The 18,343-nt window shown below is 46.9% G+C and overlaps 1 protein-coding gene, 1 long non-coding RNA gene and 1 other non-coding gene across 6 annotated transcripts in view; 2 read left to right on the top strand and 1 right to left on the bottom strand.

Annotated features, from left to right (window-relative positions):
- Window positions 1-3,346, bottom strand: part of MIDEAS (mitotic deacetylase associated SANT domain protein) — a 75,642-nt gene extending 72,296 nt beyond the window's left edge. Inside the window, exons 1-2 of one of the 3 annotated variants that reach the window (XM_014347602.4) lie at window positions 3,037-3,346; window positions 2,750-2,884 (exon numbers count right to left, since the gene is read on the bottom strand). The gene's annotated coding sequence lies outside the window, so the exon portion shown is untranslated. Of the gene's footprint in view, window positions 1-32; window positions 239-2,749; window positions 2,885-3,036 lie in introns of those variants that run through there. The other 2 variants (XM_034937788.3, XM_034937789.3) reach the window with 2 other exon arrangements.
- Window positions 224-16,534, top strand: LOC103787048 (uncharacterized). Of its 2 annotated transcripts, none has more exons than XR_004666227.4 (3): window positions 224-487; window positions 1,950-2,039; window positions 15,788-16,534. It is a non-coding gene; the product is annotated as an uncharacterized LOC103787048 (long non-coding RNA). The 2 variants fall into 2 exon arrangements; XR_004666228.4 differs by having other exon boundaries at window positions 224-444.
- Window positions 11,916-12,019, top strand: LOC112437122 (small nucleolar RNA U13). The gene has a single exon (XR_003025782.1). It is a non-coding gene; the product is annotated as a small nucleolar RNA U13 (small nucleolar RNA).
- Window positions 16,535-18,343: the final 1,809 nt, after the last annotated feature.

Below are 18,343 nucleotides of genomic sequence, written 5' to 3' on the forward strand. Positions count from 1 at the left end.
TGGCGGGAGGGGGCGCCGAGCCCGCGGCTTACCTGCGTGCTGGATCCCCGGGCTGCTCGGAGGGGTGCGGGGCGCAGGCGAGTGCGGCCCGCAGACTCTAACTTTGTTGCTCTCGGGACGGCGCAGTCGTCACTTCCTCGCGGAGCGGGCGGTGCGGCCCGGGCTGTGACCCAGCGGCTCGCGCGGTGGCGCGCAGGGCCTTGCAGCCGGCCGCCCCGGCCGCCCCGCCCGCGCCCCCGGCTCCGCGCGCCCCTGGCCCCAGGCGCCGTCTCCCCACTCTGCGCGCCCTCGGCTGCGGGGTAGCGGGCAGCCCTGCGCTGCCGGCCACCTAGCCTGCACCCCCCGCCCCGGGAGGAAAGCCTCGCTCCAGCCGCGTCGTTTCCGCGCCGAAGTGCGATCCGGGGCCCCGCGCTGGAGTCCCTTGCTCTCAGGCTGGTCTGGAAGGTGGTGGTGGGGTTCAGGGTCCCCGGAAAGCTGGGGTTCCAGGGTAAACACCAGTACACAAACAAAGCGGTGGGGGAGGGGAAAGAAAAAGTTTTTCCGTTTGGTGTTGGGGCTAAAAGGGTCATGTCAGAAAGCAGTGTGCTCTGTGTGTTCTTAATGCCTAAAGTGGGCCTTAAAACAAGGGTCCCTGTCCCCACGTTCTCTCTAAAAGTCTGCATGATGTCCCTCGTCATTTCTACGGGTTATAAGTGAGCAAGACGTTTACCACGTATCACACTTCTGGGGGCTATTTCAGCGCCCAAGCTGGGGCTGCAGAATGGTTTCTGTTCTAATCCTCCCCCGCGATTTCCACCTCTTTACACTCAACTCACAGAAAATAGAGTCTGATGCATTCTGTGTTTCATCACCGGTCAAAAGTGACTTTGAGGGTAGGGTGGAGGCCTGAGAAGGGCAGCTTCAGGCAATAGTAATCCTGAAAGTTATCATTGCTCAAAATAAATGTGCTCACCTTATTAAAAAGTACAATGGAAAGCCACCTTTAGGATAAGTAGCAACCAAGTCCTTAAACAGCAGTCTTCAAGGAAGAACTCCTGATCTCATAAGGCTGGAGAAAAAACGGGGTTAGCCTTTGCTGGTGAAAAAAAAAAAAAGACATTCGAAACTGCAGTGAAGGGCTTTCATAACAGAAACATTAGCTTCATTGTAGCTTGTCGTGGAAAACAGGGACCTTTTAATAGGTGGTTCAAAAGCATCAGTTAGGGCTCAACAATTTTCCTTTTTTCCCCAAATACTGCTTCTCCTAGCACATTGGTCAGATAAAACCTCCCCCCTTTCAATGCTTCATCTTTTTATGAAAACACAGGAAACCATAAACTTGAGTGAAGGCTTTGTTCAGAAAGGTGGATGTAAGACTGATGGAAAATGACATTTGGGAAATGATCCCCAGGTCTGTGTTAATCCCTCATGGAAAGCCACAGACTCACCCAAAGATAGGCGTATGAAGATCGAAGCTCTCCTAGCAACATGAAATCCTCCACGTTGCAGCTGCTATGCCCTAGTTCTGATTTTTACTAAGACATTAATGGCACATTATAAATACAAAATGTGCAATGCAAGAAAAATAATACTGTTTTGAGAAATAAGTGCATCATTAGACTCAATAATTAAAGTTCCCTGAAATTCTTCTTACATCACGCTATTGTGGGGAGATGGTGAAGGGATTGCCCATTTCAATTTTGGAATAAATAGAAGTAATTCCTTAGTGCATTCTGCTTAAGGCAACCAATGAGAGAATATGTTAGCCAGGCTTCTAAAGGCAATCATGTGATACTCCATATTTGCTAAAACAAGAGCTGAATTTTTTTTTGTTCCGTATGCAATTCCAAATTTTCAGTCACAATTTCATGAATATTCAGTATTTCTGCATGCCCAGGAGTAATTAGCAGACAGTGTAAATGTGTGAAGGCCTGACACTTACACATACATTGCTTTTTTCTCTATATAAGGTGGCAGTTGCTGGAGTACCAGGGCACCAAGTGGAGGATGTGGTAGACAGCCTCTAAGATGCGCCCCCTGCCAATGATCTCTGCCTCCAGGTATTCATACCCTTGTATAATCCTCTCTCCTTAAGTGTAGGCTGAATCCATTGACTGAGTTCTGACAAATAGAATATGGCCAGTGATGTGATGTTACTTCTGAGACTAGGTTATAAAAAAAAAAAACTGCGGCTTCCATACAGGGTCCTCTCTATGCCTTTCACTCTCTGGGAACACTCACTGTGGGGGAAGCCAACTGCCACGTCCTAAGGCAGCTTGGTAGAAAGGGAGCTAGGCCTGCCAACCACCATTTGAGGGAGCTTGGAAAGGGATGCCTCTCCTTCCCCCCATGTTAATCAAGACTTCAGATAAGACCTTCAACCCCAGCCAACAGCTGAAGGGCCTCCCTCGGGCCCTTTAGGCAGAGGCACCCAGCTAAGCTGCCTGGATTCCTGACCCACAGAAACTATAAGATAATAAATGTTGTCTTAAGCTGCTGTGTTTTGAGGAATTCATTACATGGCCACAAATAACAGAGACCAGTAGAGAATCATTGGGGACCCAGTGACAACCCTGCACAGCCTTCCTGATAGAACATGGAAAGGAAAGCAGGGGCCAGAGCCAGATCTAAGCATAACACAAACCCCAAGAACAGAAGGCCGAGCTCTCAGTCCTTTTGCAGAGCGAGGGTCATTCTTGAATTTAAACTAGGTCAGGGGGTGTGGACTCCTGCTTGGTCCCAGGCAGCCCTGGTATTAGGTGTCACCTACCTGACAGCACATACAGATGTCTTTGTGTCACCAGAATTGACATCTGTCCAGGCATCCTCTTCCTCCTCCTCCAGGCATTTACCCTGATCCCTGAGGGCTTGGCCCAAACAGTGGCTGTGGAGTCAGGGCTTCATCCTAGAAGGAGAGTTGGCAAGAAGGGCCTTCAACCCTGGCAGCCAGAAGGGGTAGGCGATTTTGGTTGGGGTGGAGGGTCAAAAAAATAGGAAGAAAGGCTTCTGGTCATGCTGTTGAAGAGCAAGTCGTGGACTATCTCTGACAAGGATTACCTCCACACTGCTGCCAGGACGAGGGAGAACATTCTGTCCACGTGATGGTGTCTTTCTCTCAGCATCATTTCCTCTCTGGCTGGAACAAATTATTTACTTTTAAAATATAAAACAAAGTTTCAGGAAGCAGGAGAGATGTCATACTCCATCCCTGACCAGGGCAGGAATCTACTTGTGATTGCCCCCACGGCTCCCTCCCTTCAGTCAATCCAGTACAAGCCAGCAATTGTAGAGGCCGTTTCTGTTTTCCCTCCAGAGACACTAGGCTCTGATTTTTCTCATGTGCAGTGGCCGCAGCTGCTGTGTTGCCATGCCGTCATCCGGTTGCTATGACTTGTGAGGTTGTGGATGTGCCAGAACGTGAATCTATTAATTTAACAGGAACTAGGCTCAGCACATATATTCCTTGTTAGGTCATTTGCTTTGCTACCTAAACCACATCCAATGTGTTCAGCAATGGGCATGTTTCCTAGAGTCTGGCTTTGCAAGAATGCCAAATGCCCCAAATTTTGAGTCTGCACAGTCAGTTTTATATAATTAAATTACTGTGGAGGACAGAAAGGCATTCTAGCATGGGGATGCAAGCACATCATTTCAGGGAAAAAAACCAAGGAGGGGGAAATGGTTAAAGTCACTGGTCCTAATTCTTTATGCATTTAAGTCTTCTCTGCAGGAGGTGTATATACTCCTCCCTGAGCCCAGGTTGCTCACCACCAAGGTCTGAGCTCTCCAACACCACACTAGGCGTCGTGTGCCACCATAGAGGGAAACACCATCCTTTTCTGTTGTGTTGAGCACACAGACAAGCATTGTCTTATTTTTTTATTTTTTTTATTTTTTTTGTGACGGAGTCTCTGTCGCCCAGGCTGGAGTGCAATGGCATGATCTCAGCTCACTGGAACCTCTGCCTCCTGAGTTCAAGCAATTCTCCTTCCTCAGCCTCCCAAGTAACTGGGATTGCAGGTGCCCGCCACTACGCCCAGCTGATTTTTGTATTTTTAGTAGAGACGGGGTTTCACCATGTTGGTCAGGCCGGTCTTGAACCCCTGACCTCAGGTGATCTGCCCACCTCAGCCTCCCAAAGTGCTGGGATTACAGGCGTGACCACTGTGCCCGGCCCAGACAGGCGTTTCCCACTCACTCCTTCAGTTAACGCTCACTGGGTGTCTATTACTGTGTATGCTAGGGATGCAGAGATGAAAAGGACAAAGTCCCTAGTGGGAGAGAATGACATACATTGCAATGCAGTATGAGAAGTATTTGAGTTGAGCTTTGCAGAGAGCACTATGAGATCTCAGAGAAGGGGGAAAGTAAGTCTGAGGAGAGGGGTTATGGGTCACCACCAGGGTGTTTCTTTTTACAAAAAGAGAATATATTAAAAATTAACTGGATGTATTGCATCAAGTAATAATAAGTATTGTTTTGTGTAGCATTTGTTTCAGTTAGGTACTATATATGTACATTCGTGCAGTGTCAGAATGTAAAACAAATTTCCTACATTCAGACAAAGAAGTGTGAAAGTTCTCGGTTTAGACTGTGATAAATAAGGCCAGATGCGATGGCTCACGCCTGTAATCCCAACACTTTGGGAGGCCGAGGCGGGTAGATCACCTGAGGTCAGGAGTTGGAGACCAGCCTGGCCAACATGGTGAAACCCTGTCTCTACTAAAAATACAAAAATTAGCTGGCCGTATTGGCACATGCCTATAATCCCAGCTGTTCAGGAGGCTGAGGCAGGAGAATTGCTTGAACCCGGGAGGCAGAGGTTTCAGTGAGCTGAGGTCGCGCCATTGCACTCCAGCCTGGGTGACAAGAGCAAGACTACATCTCAAGGAAAAAAAAACAAGAGAGAGAGAGATAAAGTGATAAATAACTACCACACACTGAACGCCTTTGATAGGCCAGGCATCAGGGTGTTGGTGTCCCACTGTATCGCTGAAGAGGTTAGCTATGATTTAAGAGATTTTCCAAATCCTTCCAGATTCTCCCTCCTTAGTAAAGCAAAGGCCATACCTGAATGACTAGCTCCTGGAGTCTTCTCTTAGCAGAGCAGAGGCCGTTTCCACCAGAACAGCAAGGCCAACTCGAATGTAGAGACAGAGAAAGCCCTAAGATAGATAAAGAGAACCTAAGATAGAGAAAGCCTCACTCCCTTTCTGGCCTGCTGTGGGGTGGGAAGGGTAAGGAGAGAGAAGAGGGTCAGAAGGGTCTCATGCTTGTTCCTCTTCTCCAGGTCTTGGATGGGGTCTAGACAGATGCACTACTTAATGAGTGGTACTCCGTACACAGAGGGGGCTCTCACCCAGCTCCCCACTAGGGACTCTGGGAGGAACTTGTATCCAAGGCTGTTTTATGCTCAACCAGGGCAGCCATGCCAAAGTGAACCTGGCAGTGAAAAAACCTGAGTAGGCAGAGAGAAGCTCTGAGGCTGAGCTCTCCTGAGTCCCCCTGATTCTTGCATGGCATGGATATCATGTTGGGAGCCAGCAGCCTGCTGTGTGTGGGACGGCCCTGATGGGGCAAGGTGACCCTACAGCAAGCTCAGAGGAGGTCAGGGGTCTGTACCACTGAGAACAGAGGGAGAAATGAGCATGAGCATCAAGTTGCAAGGGGGAGGAACCAGTGTTGGAGGGAGAGGTTCGGCTTTGTGAAAGAATGGACCGCAAGTTTGCCTACCAGAGCAGCGAGGCCTGAAGAGTAAGCAGAAACCAAGAGGACAAGGCAGCTTGGTATGGGGGCATAGGAACAAGGATTCAGGATGATCCACAGGCTGCCTGGCTGCAAGGCCCATCTCTGCCACATACTATCTATGTGACCTTGGACAGGTTACTAATCTTTTTATGCCTCAGTTTCCTTATCTGTAAAACGAGGATGATAATAACAGTTGTACATATATGATAAGGTTGTTATGATAATTAAATTAGTTTGTAAAGTTCTTACATATAAGCATTCTATAAGCATCAGTTAAACAAGTAAATCATTCACCAGACAATAGGATTCTACATGGATAGCAACATCACATGTCTCCCACACCCTCAAATCGGACTGTCAGTTAAAAATTCCTGCAACCAGCCAGGGACGGTGGCTCACGCCAGCACTTTGGGAGGCCGAGGCAGGCGAATCACAAGGTCAGGAGTTTGAGACCAGCCTGGCCAACATGGTGAAACCCTGTCTCTACTAAAAATACAAAAAATTAGCTGGGCGTAGTGGTGGGTGCCTGTAATCCCAGCTACTCAGGAGACCGAGGCAGTAGAATCGCTTGAACCTGAGAGGCAGAGGTTGCAGTGAGCCAAAATTGCTCCACTGCACTCCAGCCTGGGTGACAGAGCAAGACTCCATCTCAAAAAAAAAAAAAAAGAAAAAAATTCTCCCAACCATCATCAGCTCAGCTCATGGGGAGGACTGGATCAGTTATAGACTGCACATTTAAGATGTGATCTACATTACGGCCAGGCGCAGTGGCTCATGCCTGTAATCTCAGCACTTTGGGAGGCTGAGGCGGGTGGATCACCTGAGGTGAGGAGTTGGAGACCAGCCTGACCAACACGGAGAAACCCCATCTCTATTAAAAATACAAAAAATTAGCCGGGTGTGGTGGTGCATGCCTGTAATCCCAGCTACTTGGGAGGCTGAGGCAGGAGAAATCACTTGAACCTGGGAGGCAGAGGTTGCAGTGAGCCGAGATCATGCCATTGCACTCCAGCCTGGGCAATAAGAGTGAAACTCCATCTCAAAAAATATATATATAATCTAAATTAAAAGGCTTGACCCTCCCCAAACACAGTCTGGCTGGGAAGACAGACACAGCAAGTCTTTACATTTATTTACCTCCGATTGTCCAAAAGTAATTCAGAAGGGAACTGCAGTAGGCAGAATAAAGATCTTCCCCCAAATGTTCATATCCTAATGAATATGTTAGGTTTCATGACAAAAGGGAAATTAAGGTTGCAGATGCAATTAAGATTTGCTAATTAGCTGACCTTAAAATAAGGCAGTTATTCAACCAGACTTCCCTTCTCCAAAAAATAAATGCATAAAAAATAAAGCGATTATCTTGGATTATCGAAGTAGGTTCATTGTAATCACAAGTGTCCTTAAAAGTGGAACCAAGAGGCAGAAGAGGAATCAGAGTCAGAGGGAGATGTAATTATGGAAGAATGAATAGTTGAAGACATACAGCATTGCTGGCTTTGAAGATGGAGAAAAGGGGTCATGACCCAAGAAATGCAGATAGTTTCTGGAAGCCAGAAAAGGCAAGGAAACAAATTCCCTGGAGCCCCAGAAAGGAACACGATCTAGCCAGCACCTTGATGTTAGCCTGGTAAACCTGCATTGGATTTTTGACCTACAGAACTGTAAGGTAAAAAGTCTGTGTTGTTTTAAGCTGCCAAGTTGGTGGTAATTTGTTACAGTAGCCATATATAACTGGTAATTTGTTACAGTAGCCATAGAAAACTAATGCAGAGATGTCTTCTAAATGTGGTGTTCTCTGTGAAGTGTTTTGCCAGGTATTAGAAGCCCTGGTTTTCATATAAGAGCCTGAGCAGAAAGTCGAATTAGCTGGGCCAAGAAATGTCCCAGGATGCTGGGTCACCAGAAGGTTTCCAAAGTAACAAGCAACTAGAAAGTCAATGGCTTGAGTCCCAAACTCTGAGACAGTATCCTTTTTTTTTTTTTTTTTTTTGAGACAGAGTCTCACTCTGTCACCCAGGCTGGAGTGCAGTGATGCAATCTTGGCTTACTGCAATCTCTGCCTCCTGCGTTCAAATGCTTCTCCTGCCTCAGCTAATTTTTTTAGTTTTTTTTTTTTTTTAGTAGAGACGGGGTTTCATAATGTTGGCCAGGCTGCTCTCGAACTGACCTTGAGTGATCTGCCTGCCTTGGCCTCCCAACACGCTGGGATTACAGGCGTGAGCCACCGTGCCTGGCCCTGAGACAGTATCTTGAAAGTACAATCTGATTGCGGGCCCCTGGCTTATGGATGAACTCTAATACACATATTCTTTCTTGAAGCTTCTTCTCAGACTTGTTAGCCTCGCAGGCCACAGTGTGGAAGCCAAGTCTAGAAACAGTTAACAAAAGTAAAGCGGAGTCAGCTGTCCAAAGCTGCTGTGGAAATTCTGTGCATTCGACGACCGCAGGAGCCCAGCAAGCCTGTACAACCACCCAGAGTTTGTAAATCAGTCTTTCACAATGGATAGAAAAACACAAACCCAAGCATCAAGGCAAACTGCATGGCATTTCTGGGACCCAGGTTGCCCACGGATCCTAGTTCTTTCACCCCACACAGGGTGCTTTTTCCTGTCTGAGATAGGTGAATATTTATTGGCAGGCACAGCTCAAAGGTTAGAGCCCACCGCACAGTGGGGAGGAAGTATTTTCACAGTTCTCTGCCAGTAATAAATGGTGGTCCTTGGACATCAGTCTTAGCATAATGTGGGAGGTGTCTTTTGGGTTCATAGGCCAAGAGGTTGCTGGGCATTCATGAGATTACTTTAGGGCCCACAGCTTCTTTTAGGAAGAAGGAAGTCTTCCTCTTCTGGGTGTGGTAATATCTGGGGATTACAGCAACCAGGTGTGTGACAGTATAGAGTCCATAAGGGGCTGCACATCTTCAGGGATTTTCATGAACTGAAATTCTTCACGATAGCACCAAGGAACAGTGCATAAAAGCAATAGTTTATGGATTGCTTGGACAGGGCAAAAGACTCCATGATCCCTCTAATTTATCCCCTTTTACTTCCCAATTCCAAGTAGAGTTCTCCAGGAGGCAATGAGCTAGAAGGACCTCTTTGGATAGCCAGTTCTATATTTATATTTATATTTATATTTATATTTATATCTAGAGAAGCCTACCACATCTGCGGGAACATCTGTGGTTCCCATATCACTCTTTTAGAATCACCAGCTAAAGATATCCCACTCAAATGGCCTTTGCCCTGCACCATTGTGCTTGGCCTTGTTTTACTGACATAATTTTTGCCCTTTGCCCCCAGTTGGAGGGTGTGGCCACTGACTCACCTGCCAGGAACTCATTGCCTGAGTCCAGTCAACAGGTTAACTCCCATCTGAGTTGGTTGCAAAGAGCCTGAGGACCTATGGAATGCGACAGAATTCCTCTGTGGACCACATCCCAGGTCCTGGTATGGTTCTAGCAGTATCTATGAGCTCCTGTCCTCAGTTGCTTTGGCCTTTCTTTAGCCTAGGAATTTATTCTTCTCCAGGCAGAGGAATAAAACGAACAGCCATTATTCCTGACAGCCAGAGGCCTGGATTCAAGGTCTTGGTTATAGACGCAAAATATCTGCCTCAGATGTGGACCCCACATAACAAATAACACCTTACTTCATGGCCCATGTAGTCCTCATTTCAGATGAGAAACTAGACCAAGTCAGGAATCTTGGTGACTGCATCATGGTGACTGTTAGATCTTAGCACATTTATTTTAGGTATTGATAAATATGATGTAAGAGATGAATGAACATTCCAAAACCAACTGCAGTGTGGCCACCCTGGGTTCTCCCAGCGTGCATTATTTTCAGGAAGCAGATAACATTTGGGAGGTTATATTCTTTCTCCCAATTGTGAATTTTTGGAGCTTCTAGGGTTTTCTAATAGCTATGCAAAGGAATGATTTGAATTGTCTAAACCCAGTCAAGGCTGTGAATTGAGGGCTGTATACATCAAAAAATAAGACATGTGTCAAAATCCACAAGCAAGCCTCCAAATGCTCTTTCCATTACTGAAACCAATAAGAATCAATATAGAACAGAAAGCACTAGTGGACTTGGGCTTCTGGTTCTCCATCTTCCTCACCCTGTGCTTTCCAGTATGGCAGAGAACCATGAGCTCACTTTCCATAGACTGCACGTACATAACACTTGTTGGAAGACTATTCTCCGTGGGTCTCTCCCATGTCTGCATGCCTTGTGAACAGAGTCACTGCCCTTTGTTTCAAACCAACTTTTTAACAGAGCTGCTTTCCCAGAACAAAGTAAAGCATGCTTACTGTCCATTAGCTAAGATTCTGAGCAGGATGCTTCAGCTCACACCTAGGCAGAGGCAGGAGGACTGCTTGAGCCCAGGAGTTTGAGGTTGCAGTGAGCTATGATTGCCTGGGCAATAGAGCAATATGCTGACTCAAAAAAAAAAAAAAAAAAAGATTCTGGTTCCCCAAGCTTAAAGCTGTGCTCTCTTGTGATATGCTTTGCTGTGTGTACAGATGTCACCTGGCCCCCTTTGCATTGTCTTTGGGAACTGGGACTCAGGAAATGAGCACAAGAAAATGTCAGTATTTTTGCTATTGCTATTGCTATTGCTGTGAGCAAATAAGACCTTTTGTTTCAGACACACCTAGAAGTCTTGTGTCTTCGGCCAGCATCCATGAAACTGCGGCAGGCTCACTTGTTAGCTTGCAAGTAGGATAAAATCTTAAACCCTCCACAGTTCTTGACAAGCTCTCATTTCTTTCTCATATAACACACTCCTTCAATCCACCAACGAATTCCCCTCACCCCTGTGATCCTTAAAGCCACCTAGGCAGTTTAGGTCAAGGGGAAACTACTCATGTAGAAGTGAGAACAGACCAAATTAAAGAGCAAGACTGAGGCTAAACCAGGACCTGGTGACAGGGCTGAGATATCCGGAAGTTTGGTTTAAGGCTGAGACCAGAGAAAGATCATTGTAATTCTGGGCTGTTTATAGCTATATTGTTGGTTGTATGTTCCAGCCAATTGACTGACAGGCAATTCTAAACATGCTTAAGAGAAAAAACTTATTGGTTTTCTCATCTGTAAAATGAAATGAGTTAGATTAGATTGTTTCTGATGTGCCTTCTAGCTGTAAAATTTGTGCTTTATAAATCTGTAACAGGGCTGCCTAGCATACACATTAGGCACTTGACCTAATTTAAAATAATGATTGCAAAGAGGACTATGACGTAGTGGAAAGGACGTAGCATTAGCAGTTAAGAAGCCTGAATTCTAGGCTTAGTCTGCCACTACCTAGCTGTGTGACACTGGGCAAGCCACTTAAATTACCTGGAGGAGGCAGGTGGGGATGTAGACTTAAGATGATTTTGGATGGCTCAGAGATGTGGCATTAAATTATATATTGAAAAAGTAATTTTTCTTTTCAGTTCTCTTTTTGTTTTTCTGATTATGTCAAAGAGAGAGTCTCAGGTTAGTGCTGGTGTGTCTTCAACAACTCTTCAATACCTCCCATCCTCCCTTTTTGGCAAAGAGAGAAGTCTCAAGTTCAGATACTTCACAGGCAGCGCTAGCTAGATAGCATTTAATAACATTGCCCAGCTCTCTTTGCTTTATTTTTGTTTTGCCTTCCATTTGTGGCAAATAATTCAAGTTTTCCACTTATAAGAATGATGCAAAGTTTCCTTTAAAAGTAAATTAATTATGAAAATGTTCTAAAATTGATTGTGGTAATGTTGCACAATTTTGTGAATATACCTAAAAAAAAAAAAAAAAAAGCCCACTGAATTGTAAGCTTTATATGGGTGAGTTGGATGGTATGTGAATTACATCCCAAAAAAGCCATTTTAAAAAGTAAATTGAGGCCAGGCACAGTGGCTCACGCCTATAATCCCAGCACTTTGGGAGGCCGAGGTGGGAAGATCATTTTAGCCCAGGAGTTTGAGACCAGCCTGGGCAACATAGTGAGATCCTGGCTCTACAAAAAGTCAAAAAAATTAGCCAGGCATGGTGGCATACTCTTCTAGTCCCAGCTACTCAGGAAACTGAGGCAGGAGGCTTACTTTGAGCCTGGGAGGCCTAGGCTGCTGTGAGCTATGATTGCACCACAGCACTCCAGCCTGGGTAACAGAGTGAGACTCTGTCTCAAAAAAAAAAAAAATTTAAATTGGTATCCTTTTGTAGTTCATAAGCATAACGATTGGCTTTTCACTTTCATGTGAGAGATGTGCCTCACTCAAACCTTGTTATATTGTCAGCACATTACCCATCTGATGTGGAAAAAAAAAAGAAAAAGAAAAACATACGTTGGAACCAGGTATGTGCCTGTAGTCCTAGCTACTTGGGAGCCTGAGGCAGGTGGGTCTCTTGAAAAGGCTGTAGTGTGCTATGATCATATGTGTGAATACTAGCCATTGCACTCCAGCCTGAGCAACATAGTGAGACCCCATCTTTTTTTTTTTTTTTTTTTTTTTGAGGCAGAGTTTTGCTCTGTCACCCAGGCAGGAGTGCAGTGGCACAATCTTGGCTCATTGCAACCTCTGCCTCCTGGGTTCAAGCGATTCTTGTGTCTCAGCCTCCCGAGTAGCTGGGATTACAGGCATGCACCACCACACCCAGCTAATTTTTGTATTTTTGGTAGAGACAGGGTTTCACCATGTTGACCAGGCTGGTCTCAAACTCCTGACCTCAAGTGATCCGCCCACCTCAGCCTCCCAAAGTGCTGGGATGACAGGCGTGAGCCACCGTGTCTAGCCCCATCTCTTAAATAAAAGAGTACATTGATTAATGTAAAAAAGGGACTAATTTAAATAAAATATTAAACAAAAAATAGTAAAGTTTTTGTTCCGAAAAAGTTGTGCGGAAGATGCAAGACTAAAGTTTGGAGAAACAATGCTATGTGATGTTGGACATGTTTCTTAAGTCTCTGACCCTGATTCCTGGCCTACCAAATGAAATGGTGATATCTCCCTGGATTTGTTAAAAGGGAGATAACATAGCACAGGAAACCCTCAGCCCAAGGTCCTGCACAGGGATGGCTTCTGATGAAGGGGAATGGTTGATGAATTGACTGAGCTCCCACCCTGGTGCCAGGCCCTGGGCTTTCAAATGTCAACTGCATCCTCACAATAACTCCACTGCAGGAGCTAGTGGTGCTGTTCCCATTCAGCAAGCCCTGGGGAGTAGTTGTTGTTTATTCTCCTTTTACAGATGAATGAGCTATGGCTCATGAGAGGTTAAGTAACTTGCCTGAAGTCACAGAGCTAGTGAGTGGCTCAAGGATGAGGTTCAACTCAGACTCTGACTTCAAAGCTCCTGCTCTTTCCCTTTTACCACATTGCCCCCTCTTACCCGACCTGATTAAACAATCTACCTGTCTTGCCTGGACAACATGGCAAAACCCCGTCTCTACCAAAAATACAAAAAGTAGCCAGGCGTGGTGGTGCATGCCTGTGGTCCTAGCTTCTCAGGAGGCTGAGGAGGGAGGATCACTTGAGTCTGGGAGGTGGAGGTTGCAGTGAGCTGAGATCGCGCCACTGCACTCCAGCCTGGTTGACAGAGTGAGACCCCATCTCAAAAAAAAAAAAAAGAAAAAAAAAAACAGAATCCACCTGCCATGGAAGGGGGTGTTTAGGACCAGGGAGGAGGAGGGACACAAAAGGAACTCCATCCCTTTCTCGAAGCTGAGCATCCTCAGTGTGGCTGCCAGCCTGAGGGACCCACCTTCCTGGTTCTGGTTTTCCATTGTCTCCCCCGTCCCCAGCTGTCTGGTGGAAAATTCTCTTTCTTCATCAGTCCCCCAGGGGCTGGAGTCCTTTCCTGCTGCAGGGTCCCTGCCAACTCCTGCTGGGTTTTTCTCCTTCCGTCTACTCACTTGTTCAGACTTTGGCCAACTGCCTGGCATTGGGCCATTGCTGACCCTTGACCCTCTGAGGCTCGGCTGGTATCTTGGTCCCCACCAGTCTTCTGGTTTGATGGTGAGCTCCCCTCCAATGAAGTAATCAAACCTAGGCTACTTCTCTGTCCTGCCACTGCCAGTCCCCACTTCAGGCCACCATCGTCTCCTGACTGGGCATCTAGTGTGCCCTCCAGCCTTGCCTGCCTCCATTCCTTTAAGTAGTATGGTTCAAAGTGAGTTTACTGAGGTACAGCTTGATTAGAAAACTCTCTGCTTATCCTTCAGCATCTCCCCCACTGTCCTGTGGATAAAGTCTTGACTCCTTAGCCTGGATTTTTAAGACCTTTGTGAACCGGTACTTCCTGTACCTTCCAGCTGCTTCTCTCCCCAGTCTTCTCTTCATCCCAGACAAGCCAGTCATTTGATACTGATTACAGTCCCTGAAGGCTTCTAGATGTCCTTGACACACAGTTGGTACTCACTAAATAGTAATTAACGCGCTATGGCCTCTCGCCGCCAGTCTTTGTACATGCTGTTCCCTCAGTCTGGAATGCCCTTTCCTCCCCTATTCTCCCAATTCTGCCTGATTGTTTTGGACTCTGCTCACATGTGATCTCAAGGAAGCCTTCCTTGCCCTCCCATGTCGGGTTCATCTCTCTGTGCTACAGTAATACCCTGTGCTTTCCTCTGGAAGCACAGGCCCTGGAGTCTTAACTTCCTGGATTTACTTACTTATTTGTTTATTTTTGAGACAGGGTCTCACTCTGTCACCCAGGCTGAAATGCAGTGACATAATCAGGGCTGCAACCTCTGCCTCCTGGGCTCAAGCGATCCTCCCACCTCAGCCTCCCAAGTAGCTGGGACTACAGGGGCGCACCACTATGCTCAACTAATTTTCTGTACTTTTTGTAGGGACAGGGTCTCGCCATGTTGCCCAGGCTGGTCTTGAACTCCTGGCCTCAAGCAATCTGCCTGCCTTGGCCTCTCAAAGTGCTGGGATTACAGGCATGAGCCACCGCACCCAGCCTGGATTTAAACTCTTGGTATGCTACATGCCCCAGCTGTGTGACATTGGGCAAGTCACTTAACTTCTCTGTGCCTCCATTTCCTCATCTGTAAGATGGAATAATAATAATATCTACTAATACGGTTTCTGTAAGGATTATATGAAACAATGCAGCCTCAACAGCTTAGTGCAGATTCTGGCATATAGTGAACACTCCATAAATGTTAGCTATTATTATTCTAGCCTACATCATAATCTATGGTAGATACCAGTTCTCTGCTTTGTCTTCCTCATTTTAAGCTCCTTGCAGGCAGAGAGTATGTCTCATTTACCATTGAATCTCTGGGTAACTCTCTTAGAACCTGACACACATGGTGCTCAATACATATTTATTGAATGGATGAATGAATGAATGAATATCTCACTTCTTGGTTTAGCTCAGCAGACTTTGCCTAATCCTGAAGTTCTTTCTGGATTCCCAAGACCAGTTTTCCTTGCTCTGGCCTGGGCAGGTCACAGCCCAGATCTTGTTTATGACATTTTGATTTCAGATCTAAATAACTGGTCTCAACACAAGACAGACATCCCCCCAGGTAGTGTATAAGAGAAGTCGCTCATAGTTTGGTAGAAATGCCCTCTCAGCACCTCCACCTCCCTTTGCTCTAATTTGTCATGGTGAGGCATGGGCAGCACTCACACAGAACAGGTCATTTCTCCTTTCAACGAGGGTTTGCGGGGCCAGGCCCTGTGGGGTGCTGAGGATGCCAGGGAAGGTAGGGTATGAGCCCTGTTTCCGGAACTTTCTGAGGAGTGGCTGGCTCCAGATCGGGCTGGCCAGGCAAGGAGACAGGCAGTTCCGGTGCTGGGCACACACAGCCCATGTCAGGATGTAACCAAAGCATGGGACCAGGAACTAGGGCAGGAAGGCAGGACCAGGAACTCTGGTTTGTAGGATCTGGAGCAAGTCAAAGGTGAGGGCAGGAGGTGAGCGGCTCTGAGAGGAGGCTGAGTGGAGCCTAGCAGAGGTCAGAGTCTATTAGGCGAGGTCCTCCCAGGCCCAGCACCATCAGGAAGGAGAGCGCTCCCAGTGCAGGGGTTGTTGTCAGCCTTGCTCTTTTTTTTTTTTCTTCCTGTCTCCAGGGAGGAGCTAGAAGGCAGAGAGAAAGCCACTCAGGACTTCCCATCCCAGAAGATAAAGGTGAGGAAAGCAGCAGCAGCAGCCACAGGCCAGTATTCCAGAGCAGCTTTGGGTTCCTGTCAAGACCTGCTTTGAGAAGGAGGTGGCTGTGGGGCTGGAGGGCTGGGCCTGTTCCTGAGCTGGCTGCTGGCAGCACAGCAATGAGGCAACATTGACAACTGCGACACGAGGCCCAGTCCTGCTACTAAACCAACTGTGTGGACTTGCATAGTCACTTCACCCCTCGGGCCTTCATTTCTCCACTTTGGAAAGCAGTGTTGGGACGATGTTAAGGGTTTGCAACCTTCTAACATGAAGACTTATTTTTAAAAGCAAAACATTTCAAAGAGTCCACATGACAGTAGTGTTCATTTTGGCATCTGTTGATTTAACAAATACAAAATTAGGCTGGGTGTAGTCGCTCACGCCTGTAATTCCAGCACTTTGGGAGGCCAAGGCAGGAGGATCACCTGAAATCAGGAGTTCGAGACCAGCCTGGCCAACATGGTGGAACTCCATCACTACCAAAAATACAAAAATTAGCTGGGCTTGGTGGCACGTGCCTGTAATCCCAGCTACTCGGGAGGCTGAGGCAGGAGAATCATTTGAACCTGGGAGGCAGAGGTTGCAGTGACCTGAGATTGCACCACTGCACTCCAGCCTGGGCAACAGGGCAAGACTCCATTAAAAAAAAAAAAATACAAAATTAAGCATGGTGGTGTTCGTCTGTAGTCCCATCTATTTGAGAGGTTAAGGCGGGAAGATCACTTGAGCTCAGGAGTTTGAGTTTGCAGTGAGCTGTGGTCTGCCTGTGAATAGCTGCTGCAGTACAGCTTGGGCAACATAGTGAGATTCCATCTCTAGTCTTTAAAAAAAGGAAAAATACGGCCGGGCGTGGTGGCTCACACTTGTAATCCTAGCACTTTGGGAGGTCGAGGAGAGAGGATCACCTGAGGTCAGGAGTTCGAGACCAGCTTGGCCAACATGGCGAAACCCATCTCTACTAAAAATACAAAAATTAGCTGGGTGTGGTGGCGCACGCCTGTAATCCTAGCTACTCAGGAGGCTGAGGCAGGAGAACTGCTTGAACCAGGAGGGAGAGGTTGCAGTGAGCCAAGATCGTACCACTGCGCTCCAGCTTGGGCAACATAGAGAGATCCCATCTCTATTTTTTTAAAAAGGAAAAATACAAGGGATACCAGAGCACTGGGCCAGTGCTTGTTATAAAGTCCATCAATGGGCCAGGCACGGTGGCTCACACCTGTAATCCCAACACTTTGGGAAGCCGAAGTGGGTGAATCATGAGGTCAGGAGTTCGAGATCAGTCTGGCCAACATGGTGAAACCCTGTCTCTACTAAAACTTGGTAGTTTTTTGTAAAATTAGCTGGGCATAGTGGTGGGCGCCTGTAATCCCAGCTACTTGGGAGGCTGAGGCAGGAGAATCCTTTGAACCCCGGAGGCAGAGGTTTCAGTGAGCCGAGATCGCGCCACTGCACTCCAGCCTGAGTGAAGAGCGAAACTCCGTTTCAAAAAAATAAAATAAAATAAAAAATAAAAAAATAAAGTCCATCAATGATGCCAATATTATGGAACAAAATTTAAAAGCAGGGTGATGAGTAATGTTTGTTACTTTTTGGCTACTCAGTTTTGGAGTCCCTTCCCAGGTTTGTGGAAGATGCCATCTTAGGAGTCTTCGTGGAAGCTGGAGCCTGTTGCTTAGCCGTCAACATAGAGGCTGAAAATGCCAGATGCTTCTCAGCCTCCTTTAGCTGCAGGGTTTAGTCATGTGATCTGGGCTGGGCCCATCAGGTGCCGTGGACTGAGGAGCCTGGACCAAGCCAGAGCCCAACACAGAACCTTTTCTGGTGGAAGTGGCCATGGCTACTGCAGCCTTGTCTAGATTCCAGGGCAACAGCAGCAGGGTCATGGTTCAGACCCCAGCCATGGTTGTGGCACAGCTGCCCAGGGCTCTGAGAACACAGCAGGACTCTCTGGATAGCTTGTGCACCACGGTTCTGGCCATGCTCCTGGCTGCTGTCTGGCACCGTTTGTTCTCATTCATGCCCTGAACCTGGCTCTTCAGCCTTCCCAGAGACTCTGTGGGCTGCCCAGCATCCTTCCCAAAAATCCCTCTTCTGTTTTAAATTATCCAGAGCCAGTTTCTGTTGCATTTTTAAGTCAGAGTTCTGACCAATTCACAGTCTTATTTCAGTCTCCGCATCCAACTTATTTTTGTATTTTGCTTTGGTACACACAGTTCTGAGAAAATTCTAATCATACAGATGGATGGTTATAAATAATAATGATAACAACTATTACTGGCTGGGCACGGTGCCTCCTGCCTGTCATCCCAGCACTTTGGGAGGCTAGGGCAGGAGGATCACTTGAACCCAGGAGTTCAAGACCAGCCTGTGCAACATAGTGAGACCCCATCCCTACAAAAAAAATTTTAAAAATAGCCAGGCATGGTGGTGCGTGTCTGTAGTTCCAGCTACTTGGGAGACTGAGGTGGGAGGAT

Source organism: Pan paniscus, chromosome 15, assembly GCF_029289425.2.
Source record: "Pan paniscus chromosome 15, NHGRI_mPanPan1-v2.0_pri, whole genome shotgun sequence".
Lineage (NCBI taxonomy): Eukaryota > Metazoa > Chordata > Mammalia > Primates > Hominidae > Pan > Pan paniscus.